General features: G+C 44.3%; 1 protein-coding gene across 3 annotated transcripts in view; it reads left to right on the forward strand.

Annotated features, from left to right (window-relative positions):
* The first annotated feature begins 7,122 nt into the window (after positions 1-7,122).
* The window catches only part of DENND2A (DENN domain containing 2A), a 77,363-nt gene continuing 67,620 nt past the window's right edge, over positions 7,123-16,865 (forward strand). The window contains exon 1 of one of the 3 annotated variants that reach the window (XM_038393805.2): positions 7,123-7,655. The gene's annotated coding sequence lies outside the window, so the exon portion shown is untranslated. Of the gene's footprint in view, positions 7,656-8,920; positions 8,940-16,865 lie in introns of those variants that run through there. The other 2 variants (XM_038393813.2, XM_043518804.1) reach the window with 2 other exon arrangements.

Genomic DNA, 16,865 nt, shown 5'->3' on the forward strand with positions numbered 1-16,865 from the left:
ATATATAATCAATGTATGCTAAATAGATTTAAGTTGTAGAATTATAGAAGTATAGGATTGATAAATATTTAGGAGTAATGACTGTGTAGTAGGTATACAAGTAAAGCATGGCTGAAATGCAAGGTCTGCAGGCTGAGAGCTGTAAGATTTTAGCTTAGTAATACTAGGCCATAGGCTTAAGAATACTTAACATGAATGAGTGACCTAGGAATAACCCTATGCCCATAAGGTGAGAAGGTGACTGTAAAGATGTGCCAATAGGTGATTGTGATAGACCGCAGTGTATTTCCCAAGATCATGAGATACCTGATTGTAACATCTTTGAATGTCTGTCTTGACTACAGGATACATGTCAGGCGTAAATGCTAATGAGAATAAGAGGAACGACTGTACGAACAACCTATGAAAAATAGGGCAACCAATGTTCATGGGGTGTGGAAATACAAATAAGGAAAATAGGGTTGACACTTTCATGCATATACAGAAGGTGTTAGGTGTGGTCAATATAAAAGAGGGTTCCATGGTTTGGTAAAAGTAGGAAGACCAAGGGACGACCCCACAGGAACCCTCAGCAGGAACCATCCCTCTAGTGATGATTGTCTATTGAGAGGGCCATCAGACCCTAGAATATCATTGAGGCTGTGAGTATGACTACAGTTATAATTATTGCATAGGTTTTTTTATAGAATTTCCATATGCACGGGAAATTTTAACTTTTCTTGTGCTTTAATAACACTTGCAGTACAGATATGACTTTGTATTTGTGATTGTGTCTGTGGTCATTATCCTTGGACTTCATGTGTCCCTAGAGCCTCCACATTTCAGAAAAGCACCAGAGGCAATTTCAGTCTGTTGAGCTTGAAACTGTAGCAACCAGAACCGAAGCCACAGTGGTATAATAGAACATCACTAAATTCCCTTTAAATAAAGTAAAAGGCTACAGACTGAAGATTTTACATAGGTTGAAATATCCTGTAAAAAGAAAACAGACTGGAATCATACAGCATTCTCTTTTTTATTTTCTTCACTATTGCACATATTATAATTCTCTATGAAGTCAACAGTTATTTGCAATGGGAGATGGGTTATATTTGCCCCAGGAGATATAGATATAGATATAGATAGACATGACTTTCTTACATATAGTTCTTGTCCTTGCTTTTACAATACACATTATTTTTGATCCTAACAAAAACAGGAGGAAGAGGGATCTTTTTTTTTCCCCCCCTGCAATCCCACACAGCAGGGTCAGCACAGCACAGGGATGGGGGAAACAATTTAATCAGAGAGATGTAATTACAGTTAAAGAGCAAAAATCATTTGAATGGTGATCTGTGGGGATGAAATCAATCTTCTCTTTTTATGCCTGAGATGCCAGTGTTTTGGTATCTAAAAGTTATGGGGATGGGGACAAGGTGTTGTGTGGGGGCAGCCTCCTAGTAAGATATATGATGCGTTTTCAGAGTGCCAGTTACTGTGTTGCATTAAGAAAAACAGAAACAGGCCTCCATAAAATGAACCTCAAATTGATCTTGCTATTGACTTAGTAGAATGCCATTGTATTGCAGCAACAGTGTGGTTATGTTTAGCTTGGCAAGATAAAATTCTGCCCTTTTATTATTGCTGGGTTTTGTATTACAGTAGTGTCTTAAGGGTCCAGCTGAAACTGGAGCCCCATTGCCCGTATGCACTGGTAAGACAGACTGCCCTGAAGGGGCACATACTGTAAATAGACAGAAAGTAGGATTCTTATTTCCATTTTATGGCAGAGACTTGAGGCTCAGAGAGGGATTAAGTGATTTGCCTAAGATTATTCAGTTAGTCCTTTGTAGAGCAAGGACTTGAACCCAGTTCTTCTAAAGCCCAGTCTAGTGCCATAACCATTAGACCAGGCTTCATTACTTTTCCCCCCCCCCTTGGTTGGGAACTCAGAGCATTAGATATGGAGCTTTTCACTTGTGGAGAGACAACTGGCAATCACTAGAGTCTTCAGATTTCGGGGGCCCCTTCTGGTCTGGTTTTAGGCTAAGAATATGTCCACACCGCAAGTGCTACAGTGGCACAGCTGCAGCAGTGCTGCTGTCATGCCGTACTGTAGACACAGAAGGGGTTTTTCCATCACTGTAGGAAATCTACCCCTCAAGAGGCAGTGGCTAGGTCTATTGAAGAATTCTTCTGTCGACTGAGCTGCATCTACAGTGGGGGTGAGGTCAGCCTAACTATGTCCCACAGAGAGCAAATTTTTTCACAGCCCTGAGCAGAGTAATTAAGTTAACCTAAGTTTTAGGTGTAGACAAGGCCTGAGTTATGATGGCAGAGCACTGAGCCTTGTTTTTCTTTTCATCTCTTTTTGGCAGTCAACAATCCATGTGCCCATACTGCCTCTTTTGGATCTATACTTGTCTTTGATACTATTGCCCTGGAGGGTTTTTTGACACCATGACTCTGGAGTGATTGATGAAGCAATGGTTCAGTAGCTCTACTGTTTTCAGAGAGAATCCAAAAGGAAGCATCAGGCAAATGTTCTTGTGCCTTAAAACCCTCTTCTCTGTATGAGGAGGTGCAAAAAACAATGGCACCCTGCTTCTGACCCATGCTTCCGTGAGGCTCGAGGGGGAGATGGAGAAGCAGTATGGGCTGTGGTGCCTTCATGATGCTGCTGCTGTTCAGCTCTGCATTTCCTTCTCTTTGAACTAGGAGGATTATCTACTCTGGACATGTAGGGTCTCAGTGAGGGCTAGTTGGCTGAAACACAATTCACACAGGGTGGAGACGACACTAGTTGGTTGGGGATGTTGTCTGGAGGAGAAGGCATAGGGTGTGTCAGCCTGCTTAATGAAGGATTGTTGCCTGCCTTTTGTTTTTTCCATCAACAGAAGTTGATCCAATTAAAAAATATTACCTCATCCACTTTGTCTCTCTAGTATCCTGGAACCAAAAGTTCTACAACACCACTGCCTTTTGTTAGTCAGACGTGCAATTAAGCAGTGTCCCGCTGGACTGCTGACTGCTTTCTGATGGTCAAGTAGCAGCAGTGGGTTTGTTCATCTGTCTCTCGAATAAAGAGATTGTGACCTTTCTTCCTTGGTGCAGCTTCTGCCGCAGGTATCTGTGTCTCTGTCACCCTTAGATTGGGTCACTGCAGTTCGCATCACAAGGAGTGACACCCGAAGACTGCATGAAAACTTCACTCAGTACAGAATGCACCTGCCTCTTAGGCCTGGTCTACACTACAAAGTTAGATTGAGACGGAAGGCACCTTACGTTTACTTAACTCTGTAAGCGTGTATGCTACAACGGTGCTTCCGCTGACGTAAGTCGTCCCCTACACCCACCTAAAAACTCCACCTCTGCTCACAGCTGTTGGCCCCGGATGGGGGAGGGCAGTGGCTCCAGTTGTGAGCCCTGTGTGGGTCGGGGGCACTTCAGCTAACGGTGCCCTACAATGCCCCACACAGTTGAGGCCACACATCACCGACAAAGGGGACGTAGTGTGGTCGGCTGTATGGCGACCTAACTTAGGTTGACTTAATTTTGTAGTGTAGTTTTGCCCTTGCTTAGAGTATGTCTTGTATGGCGCATGTTATGCTCCTGATCCTGAATCTGTAAAGGCTTCAAGTTATTTCCCAGGTGCAGTTCAAGTTCTTTATGGTTTGAATTTTAGCTATTTAGAAACCACCTCTCTCATTATGCCCTATCTCAGTATTGCCAGCCCCAAGCATTCAACAATCTTGAGTTAGGTCCTCAAAAGAAGTCATTATATTAGCATAAAAATCATAGATTTTAAAATAATAACTCTTGGGTTCTTTTTATTTGCCTCCTTGTGCTGAAGGGTTTAGGCGTCATGTTTTCAAGCTTTTCTCTGCAACCACAAGAGGTAGAAACTTACTTAAAAAAATAAAAGCTCAGATTCTCAGGTAACAACCTGATTCCAGCAATTGGGGGCTTTAAGAAAAACACCTGGAGACCCAGCATACCCCTTACATCCATGGCTAATGAAACCTTACATGGGACACCTGGACAGCAGTAAGGAGCTGTTCAGCAATAGCCTGAGTAGGTGCCGGATGACCGTGGAATATGCCTTTGACAGATTAAAGGCATGCTGGCGATCCCTTTATGGCTGGCAGGTTAGATCTCAATGAGGATAATATTCCCATGGTCATAGCTGCGTGTTATATGTTACATAATCTCTGTGAAGCTAAGGGTGAAAGGTTTGTTCAGGGGCGGAGTGCTGAAGCAGACCGCTTGGCTGCTGATTTTGAGCAGCCAGATACCAGGGCTATCAGAGGGGCCCAGAGGGAGGCAATTCGAATCAGGGAGGCTTTGAGGCAACACTTTGAAAATGAGAACCAGCAATGTATATCTCTGTGATTGGTGCTGCAATGTTACATTACATGAAGTTTTCCTAGGAAGCAATGGTGAAATTTGAGGCCTTACATTCCAGTAAGCAAATGATTAAACTGCCTGTGTATGTATTGGTGGTGCCTGCTATCAATTTGTAGGAAACAAATAAAGATGAGTTACCATTCAAAAACTTTGCTTTTATTGCACAAGAAACAACACACGCAGACACAAATAAAGACCTTAGTGGGAAAGGAGGTACCAGGGAAGGGCAGACTCTCAGAGCTGTGTGAGGTCCAGCTATCATTGTGAAAGTTATCTGAGGGGGTGGAGTGAAGGGGAAACTGAGAAGTCCCAGAAAGCGGAAAAGACTGTGCGGGTGGAGTTTTGGGTGGCACAGAAAAGATTTTTGAATGTGCTGCAGGGGAGGGCGGGCATGGATCTGCTCAGTCTGCAGCATTATTAAGGATTTGGGTATCTGCGTTTGCTCCTCCATTATTTTAATCATCTGCTCAATAGCGTCCTTAACAAACTCCTGATTTTTTTTTCTGTTCTGCCTTTCGGCTTCCATCCACTCCCTGTGTTCCCTTTCCTCTGCACTGGAGAAGTGAAGTACCTCCTGGAACACGTCTTCTTTGCTCTTAGGCGTTTTCTTATCTGGCAGAGATGCTCGGCTGGTGTGTGAGGGGTGTTCCTCATGGCTACATCTGCCAAAGCACAAGGAACAATGCACAGAAACCTGATTGTTAAGTTCACACACAGCACTGAAACATTTCAGTAAAGTACATCTCTGGTAACATACCAATCACTTTCTCACTGACCCTTGGCAAGCACACACCTCTGTGAACACCCAAAGCGCGGTGAGTGTTGGCTGGGATGGGGGAGCGCTCTACACGGGGGAAAGAGCACTCTGCAAGTGTTGTGGTGCAGCTGACTAGGGAAAAAATTATAAAATTCTTTTCCACAGTCGGGGTCATTGTAGCAGATATCTCACTTTTGTCAACAAAACTCTGTAGTGTAGACAAAGCCTTCTTAAAAATACACCCATTTTCCCCCTCCAGTTTCCTCCTTAACTGTTTTTGGCCCTTATCCTGCAATTTGATCCATACAGGCACTATCCTGCCCCCCTGTGGAGTCTCCTGGACTTCACTGGGGCCCTATGCAGGTCCACAGGTCTGCCCATGTCAATCATTTTGCAGGAGTGAGACCTTAGTAATTAACTGTTTTCAATGAAGCACCTGAAGGCTGGAGTGGCAGGTTCCCCAGGCAATAACAAAACATCAGGGAGACTGGCGCACTTTCGTGGGCAAACTCTAACATGCAGCTTCTTTCTCTACTGTGTCTGTTCCTGAGCAGGGAAAGCATTGCCCCTCTGCCTCTCTGCCATGTTCCTCTTGGCCAGTATGGTAGCATTCGAAAAAGAGCAAGAGGAGGAAGTGAGGGAAATGCTCCTAAATTTAAAGCAGCAGTAAGTAAAATGCTCTTCGTTATTGTGTCTCCCACAGAAGGGCAGAGATAACTTTCAGACAACAAGCCAGGCACCAGGGTCCAGGAGGTAAAGTAGTGGACCGGGTTTTAGAAGAGTCGAGTTCAATTCCTGGTTGTGTCACTGATCAGCTATGCAACCCTTGGCAAGTCACTTTACCCTTCTACTCCCCCTTTCAGCCTTTGTCCCAGACCAGGATGGATTAGTACATATTATCTCCCTACATTTCTTATGCAGCACCAAACGGATGCAGTGTTTCCACCTCTTGTGATTTTATTGCAAGCCTTGCAATATTTGGTGTTTCCTAATGTCTCAGCTTCTGGAGTCCGGTGATTTCATGAGATTCTCAACTTCCAGTTCTTCCAAAAAGGACGTTTTTAGTCTTTGTGGTTGCAGAGACAATCTTGGAAATGCGACCCAAGTGGATTCTAAAGGCTCAGAAACCAGGAGACAAAAAACCCTCCAGTTTAGTATAATTTTATTATTTCTCATGATTGAGATTATTATTATTATTATTATTTTATTATTAAGTCTCATGATTGTTGAGGCCTTATATGTTTCGAATGCTTGGGGTAGGTGATTCCGTGGGCATAGTACTTCCTGTCCCAAACAGTTGCATGGTGTGCCTGTGCAGTGATGAACATTCGCCCCATTCCATGCCCGCGGAGGCTGTCTTTCAGCCGTGTGATTCCTTTGTGCATATCAGTGTGTTTGTAAAGGGGACCTTTAAGGACGGGGAGCACTATGTAATACTAAGACCACTTTTACTTCTCACGTGCTGCATTGCTCATGATCCCCTACAAAAGTCTGCACTTCCCCTAATGAAAAGAATAAAACGCTGAACGGATGCCGTGATCTGCCATACTGCAGTGACATTAGTGTGAGCTGTAGTGTTTTGGAGAACGGTGCCCTAAAATGCTGGTGAAAATCTTGGGGCCCAATCTTGCCATACCGTGCTTGGCAGAACTCCCCCAAATCGCATGTCCAGGAGGCTGGCAGAGCAGTGCTATTTGTTAATTACTGTTTGTAAATTGCCTTGAGGTCCTTGGAGAAAAGGCACTAACCAAGTACTAACTGTTACTGATTTTATAAGGGTGACCCTTTAGATCAGCAAAGGAGAGAGTCTGTTTTGCTAGGGAGCTTTTGGTGAGCTCGAAAGCTCCTAGGACTTTAGGGGCCAGTTCACAGAGGTGAGAAAGCATTTTAAAAGGCAGCAGCACTGAAGGAGTTAATGCACCCCCCATTCCTCCCCCCCAAAAAAAGAAAAGCGTCCAGCAGAAGGTCCTGTTTACTGTAGTTTCCCCAAGTCAGTCAAGTATTCAGGGACATGGGTTTCCATGGTAATGGGGCCTGTTCTTCAGCCAGCTGCAGATTAGCTCACTGGAAAGGAGTCAGGATGGGTCAGGCTAGGGAAGGGTGGGAAGAAAGTCACAGGAGGGGGAAGGGGTGGAATTAACGTCACAAGCTTGAAGAGATAGTCACAAAATCAGGAAAGAGGGGGGAAAGTAACAGAAGAATCTAGGGGAAATAAGCTCCACAAAAGCCAACAGGGGCAGGAAAAGGTTCTGTGCAAGAAACCGCTCTCCTGCTTGTGACTGGGGAATGGTTGAGAATGGAAACTGATCTGTATGGAGCGGGAACGTGGAGATTTCAAGCGAAAGGAAAAATCCTTTAGAGCGGATTGTAAGGAACTCTGCTAACAAAAGAGGGGGCGAGCCAGGGAGCCATGCATCCAGATGTTGCTGCTGCTGCCAGGCTGGAACTGGAGTTCCCCAAAATGAGAACTGAAGGTAAACGAGCTGCAGCCCAGCTACTGCCACTGAGAAAGGTAGGACTGGGGATGCCAGTGACAAAACTCCTCTGAAATTAGGCTTTGGGGTAGGGAAGGGGAAAGAAAGGGGATGGGGAGGAAGGGCCGGTGTGGGGAAAGGATGGTGAGATAGAGGGGGAGCAGTTTGGGGATCCATTCTGCGCATAGCGTTGGAGCTTTGGCACAAACTTGTCAAAGCAGCTGCATTGATCAGGGTGTGGGGAGGAGGGAATATTGTAATTAGCTCCAATTGGTCCAACTGGTCATTGACAAAACAGATTGCAGTGCCCCCTTTTTTTTTTTAAGGGAGAAAATGCAACCATGCTAACAAAAAGGAGTTTACAGCCAGAGCCCAGGGTCTTGCTCACAGGTAGTTTCGGGGGGATCAGTAATGCAGAGAGTAAAGCAGCCCCCCATCTCACCACTCTCTTTTCCACCTATAGTTGCCGTGCAGGGCTCCCAGGAATGTAGATCGTGCCACAGACTTACACATAAGGGTTTTCTTTCCTTTTTAGGGATCATTTAATGTTTTAAGGAGCCAGATGGAGGCTCAGTCTAGCAGGGCTGGAGCTGTTTAATGTCACTGTAACATAAGGCTAATGATATGTGCACGAACACATACATGTCTCTAACTCGACCCTTTGATTTGGCTGGGAGAAGTATTTGCATTAGCCTCTTGGTTTATTTATTTTTTCCCAACAATGAAACATAAATGGTTAAAGTTATCTCCATTTTTCCCCTCTCCCCCCAGCCCAAAGAATTAATTATCTGGAAAGCACAGCTATCTAGAGAACTGACTGATTTCACACACTGCACTGCAGGAATGGGGTGGAGGCCGTGAACAAAGATGATTAATTTTGGAAGGGAGCAAAGGTCTGTGAGCCTGATTTTCTTGTCGCTTGCGCCTATGTAAATCAGGAGCAACTCAGTGGAAGTCCATCAGTTACAGCAACTTGGTGTTTGTGTGTGTGAAAGGGGGAAAAGTCTCCCAAACATTTCAACACAGTTATCAATTGTAAAAGAATTGGTGTTGCAGCAAAGAGGAACAGACTGTTCCCTAAATCATTTTGAAAGTCCAGGTTGAAAGCAAAACAAAATATCAAAACCACTTGGGGGCGGGGTGAGAAGGGTGTTGGATGAAAAGATTGTGTAATGTTGCTTTCTTTCCCATCACACTTCAAAAGCACACTCTCCTTCATAACAAACCATTGTTAGAATTCCTGACAATGGAGAAGTAAATAATAATAATGAAAACAATTTCCCCAGCTCAACAACAGTTAGTCTCCCTTGGATGGAGAAATTGTAAGTATTCCATTGCCTTTATAATGCTTTTACATTTCCAGCGGCACGTTCCCAAGTGGAAAAACTGACAGGCACATTTTTCCTCTAAATTATAGGGGGGAAAGCAATAATAAATAGAAAAGAAATAAAAAAAAAGTTGCTGGGCTGTGTGTTGTAATAATGTCTGATCTTTACTCTGTTGCTTTAAGACCCATTCTGGAATCAAAGCTAACTCTTTGCAAGGAAACAACATTGCTGGGTTTTTTTGTTCTTAGTACAAGAAAAAGTTGTTTTAATTTCTGCTGATATACAGGAAAGAGACAATAGGACTTTTGCTTTCTCGTAATTGGAGATTTTAAATAAAGGTGTGATTTAAAGGGATAAAGCTGAGGGACTTGAGAAATTAGATAAAAGCAGCAACGAGCAAACTGGTTTTGAGTATCACCCCAGGAAAGGGAAATGCAAAAAACTCAGAGGAAATTTTTGTCTGCTCAATTTTTTTTTGGTCTAAATATTTGCTTCTGATTTACAAGACAGAAAACAAAGGTGGTAAGCATATTCCCTCATAAGAACAGCCATATTGGGTCAGACCAGTGGTCCATCTAGCCCAGTATCCTAGAGACCAGTGCCAGATGGTTCAGATGGAATGAAATGAACCAGGCTATTTCAAATGATCCATCCCCTGTCGTCCAGTCCCAGTTTATGTCCTTAGCTCTGTATCGGTCTGCAGTGTACTTTTAATTCAGCATTTTCTTAACAAAAGCAAATTTCAAAAGAATATTGAGATCCAAAACCAGTCCCGTGTAGATCACTGGTTTGAATGTAGCCCAGGTAAGCAGTGACTCTCAATAGTAGCTATTTCATTATCGTTCAGTGAGACCTATGTGAAATAAATTGCTAGTCTCAGTCCAGTTCCCAGTGGACCAGTGTCTAGTCACAAAGCCCACTACTGGACTGGCATTTGGCATAGGCATGGAAGATTGAATAGACATGGGTGCATAACTAGTTTAATTTCTCACCCCTAGAGGTTGTCCCTATTTCAGGGCTGAGGGCAAAGTGGGGAGCTTGCTTAGCAGCTATCAATGGTCTTTTCCTACTAAACAGGGGACTTCACTCTCTGGTGTTTTCAATCCTGCACCTTTGTCTAGCACTAATCTGACTGTAAAAAATAACACAATGACCACAATAAAATGCTCAATGAGCTAATTCTTAGGATGGAATCCTGGCCCCATTGAAGTCAATGGCAAAATTACCTCATGGGGTCAGGATTTCACTCATAATTTTAATTTGATTGGTTTTTCATTTCTTGGATTGCTTGAAATGTCCTTATTTGATTTACTATAGATGGAGCTATCAACACTAACTATATTAAGTGGCTCAGTAAACATGGCATCTGGTTTCTACCCTCAGTGGTGACCCTGAGAGAACTCACCTGACCTTAGAAGAGAGGCTCAAATCGCCTCCGTGTCATAGTGTCTTTAGATAACGAACATTAATTAATTAGCCATAGGGCTCAGTGGGAACAACAGCTGGGAGAGGAGTGGGAGAGAATTGACAGTTATCTTTGATCCTCTGTTCTTACGTTGTGAAATGCTTTATGAGGAACAAAATTTGTGAGGTGGCACGGCCTGTCAGAGCCAGAGCTTCTGGTTCTATTCTGTTAATCTAAGCTATGGGGTGCCCTGATGCCACAGGGAGGGGTGCTATACAAGAACCTTAATAGAGTCTAGGCATTTATACTGTGCTCATCACCATAGTACCTGAGTCTGAGAGCTGGGAGCAGCATCTTCCCACCAGTACTTGTAGCTCAAAGGAACAGACTACAGGCTTCTTTTACCTCCTAATCGTAAACACTAAATAGGTCTTGCTTGGTGGCCTGGTGGTTAGTACTTTGCATGGCATTTCACAAGACCACAGTTTAATTGCTGGTCAGGTTGGCAGAGTCTAGAAACAAAGCCTGGGCAAAGCTTAGTAACTTGTGGCTCTGTAGCAGCTTTAATGGGTGTTGCTAGGCTCTTGAGACAGAGGCATCTAGACTCTGAGACCTCAGCTGGGAGAAAGGCGGCATGGCCTTGGCGCTATGCAGCTCTGGTTCAGTTCCCTGACACCAATAGCCTGCCCACAAGTAGAAGGTCCCAGCCCGGCTCTCACCAGCCTCGTTACACTTTGCAGGGTGACAGGTGGCTCCGAGAGTAGGGGAGAGATGGAAGGGGGATCCTGAGGGCACAAACAGAATTGCAAAGGTCCCAGGAACATGAGGTTAGCTTCTTATCCAGTTGTCTATAATCCTGGGATAATATCTGTGAATGGACTGTGGTTCATTACTGCACAATGATCTACATGCTTCTGGCACAGAATTTTCTAACAAAGCTTGTGGGCTGCATTTCTGAACCACACGAAACTGAGTAACACCAAGTCAAACCAGCGCTTAGCTGTGTCGGTGTGGAATATTTTCCCTTGACACTGAGAGCTTCTCATTGTAATCTTAGTTGTCATCATCATTATATCATTTGTGTTTTCACATCTGGTCTTGGCAATAATGAATTTTAAAAATTATACAAAATCTCGGTATGTCAGTAGGTACTAATCATCATGGTTTAGTCTTTCAATAGCTGAAAATATTTAACTGAGATGAAATCAAAAGATTCCCAAGACAACAGGCAGCTCTTAGAGGAACTGAAGAATAAGAACTGAGAACAAAGAGCACTAGAGTGACCAAAGAGGGAATAAAGTAAGCTGCAGATTTATAGCTCAACTGGTAGCACTTTTTGACGTCTCACACTGGTCCTTGGCTGCGCACTCAGTGCTGACAAGGCCGTGCTAGAGATGGCCTTCTTCAAACTGAGATCTTAAAACAAGGTCCTTTCTGCCTGTTTGTAGTAGCTGTTGAAGATCCCATGGGACTGCTTGTGAAGTCAGGGATAAATTCTGTGTCCCAAACATCATTCTCTGTCTCAGTTAAACAGATTCTAATGACAGCTGCGTCATTACAACTATCTAGCTCACTGCTCTGTATAGTGCTTTGGGATACCCAGGCTATACAGGGCATGGTGTGATGCTGACTATTCTGTTAAAAAGAGAGGGCAATTGCATCCTCTGTATAATGTTGACAGCATGCTCAGTGCTATATGTAAAGGCAAATATGGTTCCTTCTCTGAAGAACTTACAGCCTAAATGAATAGGCAACATAAGATGCACTGGGAGACCCAGAGGATGATGCTAGCTTCCTTCTTACCTTTCCATCACGCCTGTCACATTAGTCAGTCCACGATTTTGGTATTAAAAAAATAGAGAATAAACACAGATTACTTAAGGCACTGATTTTTAGAGGTGCTGAACACTTCCAACTCAAGCTGAAGTCAACAGGAGCTGGGGGTGAGGAACTCTGAAAATCAGGCCATGATGGCACATAACTTGTTTATGTAGATCAGAACTGAGGCCTCATTGTGCTAGGCACTGTACAAACATAGAGGCAGACATAATTCCTGTCCCAAAGAGTTTGCAAACTAAGAAGTACTTCAATCTGATTTGGGGCCTAGAAAGCCAGCTGGTTAAATATGGGTGATACGACGGGGTATTTTGAAATAACCTGAAGGATGTCACACCCTCTTTGGCTCCCTGTGGATATGTTGCCATGTGCTTGTGTGGTTTCTGCTTTTTCTTTTGTAGCAGTTGGCACTTTCTGTCTTTCCTGAATGGTTGTGGAACAAAAGGAAAACATCACCCTGCCAGATGGAGGCCCAACTGGGAGGAGATAATTCTCCTTATCCCACTCTTTGTGAAATCCAGGGCTGTTGGGAGAGGATCTAGCTGGGAGGTTTCTTCAGGTTCATTCTGTGGTGGGAGCAGGTTAATTCAGATGCTGAGAGGGGCTCTCAGCTAGTCAGGGCCTGGCTATCAGCTCGTCAGGACAACATTTCTTAGTGTAAGGATTTGAGTTTTAGTGGTTGTTACTGCTTTTGACGGAATCCTAATCGCTGGCTTGAGGAGGCTCGGAAGGGGTGGCGTTTGCATTAAAAAGTGAAAGTTGAAATAAGATTTGTCATTAACCAGCTTGTCAATTTCTTAAGGACTGAAAGTCTACCCTTGGGGAGGTGATGACCCTCAGGAGCTGGGCATTCCCTCCTCTCTTTGACAGCCTATTGTGACACAATTCTGATGAACTGAAAAATAAACCAGCCTCGATATTCACTAGATGCTGCCGAACTAGGAGGATACAAGATGGGCACGACTTTGTCCGTAATGAGATCCAGGGAGAGGTGGTGTTTTTCCCATAGAAAATGAGAGTGACTGGGTCAGGACATACTGGTTCAGCACACATGGAGTTTTGCTTGTGGGATATTTTTGTTTGTTTGCTTGTTTGTTTGTTTTGCATATATAAATAGTTCTAACTGTATATGTAAATAGCTGGAAGTGACAGCTGGGATCAAACTGGGTTCATCTACATGCTATTCCTTGTGCCTAGCGAAGTGCAAATGAGTTCAGTTTCATTGTAGTTGCTAGCAATTGGCTTTTTGTGTACCACACTATTCAATCCATGGTTTTTCTGTAGCGCCTGTGGCCATAGTATCTAAATATTGGCTTCAGCAGGAGCTGAGGGTTATTGCCACCTCTGGAAATCAGGTCTTTTTTGTTTATTTGCCCAGATCTAGATTTAGGCACCTAAGTTTGGAAATTCTGACCCAGGTATGTGTGGCTAGTGGCATTAAAGGGATAGTCTGTTCCTGAAAAGCCTGGTTTCTCAACTGAGGGGTCATGGCATTATGTCAGGGTGGCAACCTCCTGCCTTCCCATATTGCTAAACAGGAAGGGGATTCTGGTTAGATACCAGTTAGATATGAGAGGGTCTGATATGGAACAAGTTGAGAACCTCCTCTGAAGTGTGTCTCCCTGAGAGCTTCATAGGGAGACAGCCATACTATGAAGTCATTTAGATAGGTATTTAATGCAAGGGCAAACCATCCAAGGCCCTGTCAACACTGTGACTGAAACCACGATGGCCACAGCCATGTGTATAGCATGGTTCTAGTATGCTTTCCCTGACTGTGGCAGACAAGGATTCTTTTCCTCTGCAAGAACCCTGGTGCATAGTCCAGAACAGTGGTGCTCTGGGATATCCCCAAGCTTTCTCCAACATGAGCTTAGCGATATACATCTCTCAACCAGCAACGGCTCCAGTGTGGAACACATGTGTGACCAAGACCCAAAGTTAGGGACACCAGAAATGATTCATGCCGGAAGTTTGAAATGCCATGTCACTCCTTCCTGTAGGGTAGGAAATATTTTTCAATAGTCTCTGTTTCATCCTTTCTGATGTAAATAATTTTCCATAACAAAATGGACTTGGACTCTAGGGCAATTTAAACAAATGGCATCCCTTGGATTTGAGATAGAGGCAGTTGTAATGCAATCCTCATTTAAAAAATAAATAAATAAATAAAAAGTTCACACCTCTAAGGTTAGGGAAGCCAGGCTAGAATCAGCCCAATTTCAATCAAGGGAGTTAAAAGAGTAGTCAGCAGTGTGACATGACCACTGAAGTTCACTTTAGACTGATTAAGTTTGTTAAGAGAGAGGATTAAACAGTGAGAGCCTGATTCTCATTTACACCAAGGCCCCTTCACACTGCGAATCAGGCCCAAATGTTACCTAGTGTCTTTAGTTCTTGAAAAGGTCTGTTAAAACATGACCTTTCCCATAGTGGTATGTGTATATGCTGTGATTACCTCCCAAAGGGGTGGAGGATGCAAAGACATGTGGGTGTTAGGGTGAACAGATGTCCCGATTTTACAGGGACAGTCTCGATATTTGGTGCTTTGTCTTATATAGGTGCCTACTGCTCCTCACCCCTTGCCCCGATTTTTCACCCTTGTTGTGTGGTCACCTTAATGGGTGTGCACATTGGAGCAGTTGGAGGGGGAGAGAGGAGGAGCAGTAATCAGTGGACAAGCTGCTGTGCTCAATGGAGACTGAGGGGGTTAGCGCCAGGTCTTGCTCTAACTGATTCTCAGGCTCTCCTAACAGCTGTGGAAGGCCTTGCTCCATTCTGTTCTCATGCGCTGGGAAGCAGCAATGTTTATGTGATGAAAGGGAACAGAAGATGGCTTTTCTTGACTGCTGCTTTTACGCATACACACACTGGCCCTACGCCAGCCATGATGGAAACTCTTTCCTCATGAGCAGAGAGAGATTGGTGGACGGGGGATAGGGGGGCAGGGAAAGAGAGGCCCACCAGCGGAGGAACCAGAGGAAGTGAAAATAAAACCTCAAACCCAAGCACAGATCAGACAGTAACAGCTGCGCCAGAGTTCTCCAACGGGCCTTTTCTCACGTCAGTGGCTTCAGATACCCCTTCAACAATAACTCACTTTCAGCAGTAGGTAAGTTCAGTGTGGGATGCTGGCCCTTTAAATATATGGGATGGAAAACCAAAGTAAAAGCCAAAATGAGGCTAACAGGAATTGTAAATTAAGCTGTTGGAGGCCTTGTCCGCACTGGCTACAGTGGCCCCCATAAACTGGCACGGGTGTAGCACTGCTGGTAGTAGCGTTGGTGGAAGATGTAGTGTAGACAAATGTCAGACATTTTTACCATGGTCTCCACTATAACTTCACCGTCACTAACACTGGGTGGAGCTGCAACCAGAGGTGAATTAATGATCTATTGTTTACCAGAGTAGATACAGCCAGTAAAAACAGAGTTAGAAATCTGACTTGGGAGAGACAGGGAGAGGGTTCCTCTCTCCACCAGTCAGAAATATACTCCCAGCCATGGCCTCCCCTCACAACCATCCTGCTATGCCATCTCCTGCTCTTCAACCAGCAACCCAACCGCGTGACTCACCAGCGGACAGTGCAATCTGTCCCCCTGCTGCCTGATCTGGTGCCCCACTCTCCCTGCCAGGCTTCCCCACCAACTTTAGTGATGCCAGCTGGATCCCTCAGCTGGTGCTGCGTTGGCAACTTTCTGTCTGGGGCTGTAGCAGGAGTGGTTCTGGTAGCTATGCAGCCCAGTTCCCTAAAAGAAACACCGCTCGTTAGGGGGAAATAGAACTGTTTGGCCAAGTTTACAAACCTGGGAACCGAAAATTAGGAACATAGAACCAAACAATGACACCTACATAAAAGTGGCCTGGTTTTCAGAAGTGCTGAGCGAGCACCCATGAATCCCCAGGAAGTCAACAGGAACTTTGGGTGTTCAGTGCTTTTGAGAATCAGGTCACACTCATATAGGACCATTAATATAGATTTCGGCGCCTATCGTTAGGTACCCAGGTTTGAAAAGTTTGCCCTTGTTTTGATGATCTAGTGCCCGGCTCATCATCCTGGCTTCTCTTCATGAGAGAAGGCTGGTGTTTCCCCCCCCCCACAATCACAATGTACACTTCATAGGGGCTGCTTCACAGCAGTTGCCTTTGTTGTAGTACCTACAGCGGAGCTGATGCATTGTAATGGAGAGATTAGTCCCACCTATAGTGACTACCACAGAACCACAACTCTCTTTTGAATCGGCCATAGTGAGTGTGAGTGTGGAAGGGATGGCTCGGTGCAAAGCAGATAGATTAGTATTGTCTTCGTGGGGTCACAAGCACAGAGCCTGCCAGCTGACTGAGCTCTTCATCATTACAAGGAGGTGAATTCAGTATTGTTCAGGGTTTTAGTGTGACAGTTTAAAAAGCAAGATCCTGTCTGCTCTTCCTGGATTTGAGATTTGCACTGAGATCTAGGGTTTGACTATAATGACATAATAGATTTGTAGGTCAGAAGGTGCCAATAGGTTTATCTTACCTCCTTGTAACACAGGCCATACTAATGTGATGTTAAATGTGCTTTTACACATTTAAGGACAGTCATACTTAAAACTGTGTCCTCTGGTTGTGGTTCTTGCCTGCTCTTAATATTGTGTTGTTAATTAACACCTGTTATAACCCAGTGTTATTTCCCAATG

Source organism: Dermochelys coriacea, chromosome 1 (assembly GCF_009764565.3).
Source record: "Dermochelys coriacea isolate rDerCor1 chromosome 1, rDerCor1.pri.v4, whole genome shotgun sequence".
NCBI lineage: Eukaryota > Metazoa > Chordata > Testudines > Dermochelyidae > Dermochelys > Dermochelys coriacea.